The 5,120-nt window shown below is 41.3% G+C and overlaps 1 non-coding gene across 1 annotated transcript; it reads left to right on the top strand.

Moving 5' to 3' along the window:
* The first annotated feature begins 4,756 nt into the window (after window positions 1-4,756).
* On the top strand, window positions 4,757-4,860 carry LOC112793960 (small nucleolar RNA R71). Its single transcript, XR_003198644.1, has one exon. It is a non-coding gene; the product is annotated as a small nucleolar RNA R71 (small nucleolar RNA).
* Window positions 4,861-5,120: the final 260 nt, after the last annotated feature.

Genomic DNA, 5,120 nt, shown 5'->3' with positions numbered 1-5,120 from the left:
GATATTAATTCTAATTAGATGAGCGCTTGTAGCTTTTTGCTTCTGAACAGTTTTGGCATCTCACTTTTTCCTTTGAAGTTTAGAATGATTAGCTTCTCTAGGAACTTAGAATTTCAGATAGTGTTATTGACTTTCCTAGTTAAGCATGTTGATTCTTGAACACAGCTACTTATGAGTCTTGGCCGTGGCCCTAAGCATTTGTTTCCAGTATTACCACCGGATACACAAATGCCACAGACACATAACTGGGTGAACCTTTTTAGATTGTGACTCAGCTTTGCTAGAGTCCCAGTTAGAGGTTTCCAGAGCTCTTAAGCACACTCTTTTTACTTTGGATCACGACTTTAACCACTCAGTCTCAAGCTTTTCACTTGGACCTTCATGACACAAGCACATGGTTAGGGACAGCTTGATTTAGCCGCTTAGGCCTGGATTTGATTTTCTTGGGCCCTCCTATCCATTGATGCTCAAAGCCTTGGATCCTTTTTACCCTTGCCTTTTGGTTTTAAGGGCTATTGGCTTTTCTGCTTGCTTTTCTTTTTCTTTCTATTATTATATTTTTTTCGCAAGCTTCTTCTTTTCACTGCTTTTTCTTGCTTCAAGAATCAATTTCATGATTTTTCAGATTATCAATAACAATTCTCTTTGTTCATCATTCATTCAAGAGCCAACAGTTTTAATATTCATAAACAACAATATCAAAAGACATATGCACTGTTCAATCATTCATTCAGAAAAAAAAGTATTGTCACCACATCAATATAATAAAACTAAATTCAAGGATAAATTCAAAATTCATATACTTCTTGTTCTTTTGAATTAAAACATTTTTCATTTAAGAGAGGTGAAGGATTAATGGAATTTATTCATAGCTTTAAGACATGGTTACTACATACTAATGATCATGAAGTAGAGACACAAAACATAGATAAACACAACATAAAAACCGAAAAGCAGAAAGAAATAAGAACAAGGAATGAATCCACCTTAGTGGCGTCTTCTTCTTGAAGGACCAACAATGTCCTTAAGCTCTTCTATGTCCCTTCCTTGCTTTTGTTGCTCCTCTCTCATTGGTCTTTGATCTTCTCTTATTTCATGGAGAATGATGGAATGCTCATGATGTTCCACCCTTAATTGTTCCACATTGTGGCTTAAATCTTCTAAGGAAGTGTTGAGTTGTTCCCAATAGTTGTTGGGAGGAAAGTGCATCCCTTGAGGCATCTCAGGGATTTCTTGATGATGAGCTTCCTCATGCATCTCTTGAGAACCGTGAAGGGTCTCTCTTGCTTGCTCCATCCTCTTCTTGGTGATGGGCTTATCCTCTTCAATGGAGATGTCTCCTTCTATGATAACTCCAGCTGAGTAACATAGATGGCAAATAAGGTGAGGAAAAGCTAGCCTTGCCATGGTGGAGGGCTTGTCGGCTATTTTGTAGATTTCATTGGAGATGACCTCATGAACTTCTACTTCCTCTCCAATCATGATGCTATGAATCATGATGGCCCGATCCACAGTAACTTCAGATCGGTTGCTAGTGGGAATGATGGAGCGTTGAATGAACTCCAACCATCCTCTAGCCACAGGCTTGAGGTCCAGTCTTCTTAGTTGAACTGGCTTGCCTTTGGAGTCTCTTTTCCATTGAGCTCCTTCCACACATATGTCCGTTAGGACTTGGTCCAACCTTTGATTAAAGTTGACCCTTCTAGTGTAGGGGCGTTCATCTTCTTGCATCACGGGCAAGTGGAATGCCAACCTCACATTTTCCGGACTAAAATCTAAGTATTTCCCCCGAACCATTGTGAGATAATTCTTTGGACTCAGGTTCATACTTTGATCATGGTTCCTAGTGATCCATGCATTGGCATAGAACTCTTGAACCATTAAGATTCCGACTTGTTGCATGGGGTTGGTTAGGACTTCCCAACCTCTTTTTCGGATTTCATGTCGGATCTCCGGGTACTCATTTTTCTTGAGCATGAAAGGGACCTCAGGGATCACCTTCTTCTTTGCCACAACATCATAGAAGTGGTCTTGATGGCTCTTGGAGATGAATCTTTCCATTTCTCATGACTCGAAGGTGGAAGCTTTTTGTCTTCCCTTTTCCTTTTCTAGAGGATTCTCCGGCCTTAGGTGCCATTGATGGTAATGGAAAAATAAAAAGCTTATGCTTTTACCACACCAAACTTAAAATATTGCTCACCCTCGAGCAAAAAGGAAAGAAGAGAAGAAGAAGAAGAAGAAGAAATTGAAGGAGAGTGAGGGGAGATGAATTCGGCCAAGGTATAGTAGAGGGGGTAGTGTTGTGTGAAAATGAAGTAGAATGGAAGGGTATATATAGGGAGAGGGGAGAAGGTAGGTTCGGCCATTTAGGGTGGGATTGGGTGGGAAAATATTTTTGAATTTTGAAGGTAGGTGGGGTTTATGGGGAAGAGTGGGTGGGTGTGAGTGGTGAATAGGTGATTGGGAAGAGAGATTGAGGTGATTGGTGAAGGGTTTTTGGGAAGTGTGACATGGGGAAGAGTAAAATAGGATTAGGAGGTAAGGTGGGAATATGTTAGGTGGGGATCCTGTGGGGTCCACAGATCCTGAGGTGTCAAGGAATTCCATCCCTGCACCAAATAGGCATGTAAAATGCCTTTGCACACCATTCTGGCGTTTAAACGCCGAGTGGTGCACATTCTGGGCGTTCAACGCCCACATGTAACATGTTTCTGGTGTTGAACGCCAGTTTCATGCTTATTACTGGCGTTCAGCGCCAGCTTTTCCTCTAGGCACATTCCTGGCATTTAGCGCCAGAATGTTGCTTGTTTCTGGCGTTCAGCGCCAGTTTCATGCTCTGTTCTGGCGTTGAACGCCAGTCTGTGCTTCCTCCAGGGTGTGATTTTTTTCTTCTGCTGTTTTTGATCCTGTTTTTTATTTTTATATTTTTTTCGTGACTCCTCATGATCATGTACCTAATAAAACACAAAATAACAATAAAATAAAATAAGATAAATAAAATTGGGTTGCCTCCCAACAAGCGCTTCTTTAATGTCAATAGCTTGATAGTGGCTCTCATGGAGCCACAAAAGGTGATCAGGTCAATGTTGTATAGTCCCAACACCAAACTTAGAGTTTGGATATGGGATCTTTACACCAAACTTAGAGTTTGGTTGTGGCCTCCCAACACCAAACTTAGAGTTTGACTGTGGGGGCTCTTCTTGACTCTGAACTGAGAGAAGCTCTTCATGCTTACTCTCTTTTGTCACAGAGGGATGGCCATGTGCCTTAAACACAAGGTAGTCCCCATTCAATTGAAGGACTAATTCACCTCTGTTGACATCTGTCACAGCTCCTGCTGTAGCTAGGAAAGGTCTTCCAAGGATGATGCATTCATCCTCTTCCTTCCTAGTGTCTAAGATTATGAAATCAGCAGGGATGTAAAGGCCTTCAACCTTTACTAACACGTCCTCTACTATTCCATAAGCTTGTCTCAATGACTTGTCTGCCAATTGTAATGAGAACAAGGTAGGTTGTACCTCAATGATCCCCAGCTTCTCCATTATAGAGAGTGGCATAAGATTTATCCCTGACCCTAGATCACATAGAGCCTTTTCAAAGGTCATGGTGCCTATGGTACAAGGTATTAAGAACTTGCCAGGATCTTGTCTCTTTTGAGGTAAAATTTGCTGAATCCAGGTATCTAGTTCATTAATGAGCAAGGGAGGTTTACTTTCCCAAATCTCATTACCAAACAACTTTGCATTCAGCTTCATGATAGCTCCTAAATATTGAGCTACTTGCTCTCCAGTCACATCTTCATCCTCTTCAGAGGAAGAATAGTCTTCAGAGCTCATGAATGGCAGAAGGAGATTTAATGGAATCTCTATGGTCTCTATATGAGCCTCAGATTCTTTTGGATCCTTAATAGGAAACTCCTTCTTGCTTGAGAGACGTCCGAGGAGGTCTTCCTCGCTAGGATTTTCGTCCTCCTCCTCCCTTGTGCATTCGCCACATTGATCACATCAATGGCCTTGCACTCTCCTTTTGGATTCTTTTCTGTATTGCTTGGGAGAATACTGGGAGGAGTTTCAATGACTTTCTTACTCAGCTGGCCCACTTGTGCCTCCAGATTTCTGATGGAGGATCTTGTTTCACTCATGAAACTGAAAGTGGCTTTTGACAGATCAGAGACTAAATTGGCTAAATTAGAAGTGTTTTGTTCAGAATTCTCTGTCTGTTGCTGAGAAGATGATGGAAAAGGCTTGCTATTGCTCAGCCTATTGCGTCCACCATTGTTAAAGCCTTGTTGAGGCTTTGTTGATCATTCCATGAGAAATTTGGATGATTTCTCCATGATGAATTATAGGTGTTTCCACAAGGTTCACCCATATAATTTACCTCTGCTATTGCAGGGTTCTCAGGATCATAAGCTTCTTCAGAAGCTGCCTCTTTGGTACTGTTGGATGCATGTTGCCATCCATTCAGATTTTGAGAGATCATGTTGACCTATTGAGTCAACACTTTGTTCTGAGCCAATATGGCATTCAGAGCATCAATTTCAAGAACTCCTTTCTTCTGAGGTATCCCATTATTCACGGAATTCCTCTCAGAAGTGTACATGAATTGGTTGTTTGCAACCATGTCAATGAGTTCTTGAGCCTCTTCAGGCGTTTTCTTTAGGTGAATAGATCCACCTGCAGAATGGTCCAATGACATTTTCGAAAATTCAGACAGGCCATAATAGAATATATCTAATATGGTCCATTCTGAAAACATGCCAGATGGACATCTTTTGGTCAGCTGCTTGTATCTTTCCCAAGCTTCATAGAGGGATTCACCATCTTTTTGTTTGAAGGTTTGAACATCCACTCTCAGCTTGCTCAGCTTTTGAGGAGGAAAGAATTTATCCAAGAAGGTTGTGACCAGCTTATCCCAGGAGTCCAGGCTATCCTTGGGTTGTGAATCCAACCATATTCTAGCTCTGTCTCTTACAGCAAAAGGGAAAAGCATGAGTCTGTAGACTTCAGGATTAACTCCATTCGTCTTTACAGTCTCACAGATCTGCAAGAACTCTGTTAAAAACTGATAAGGATCTTCAGATGGAAGTCCATAAAACTTGCAGTTTTGTTGCATTAAGG

Source organism: Arachis hypogaea, chromosome 3 (assembly GCF_003086295.3).
Source record: "Arachis hypogaea cultivar Tifrunner chromosome 3, arahy.Tifrunner.gnm2.J5K5, whole genome shotgun sequence".
In the NCBI taxonomy this organism is placed as follows: Eukaryota; Viridiplantae; Streptophyta; class Magnoliopsida; order Fabales; family Fabaceae; genus Arachis; species Arachis hypogaea.
Note: the sequence above shows the minus strand (reverse complement) of the source record. Positions and strands in the feature narration are given on the sequence as shown.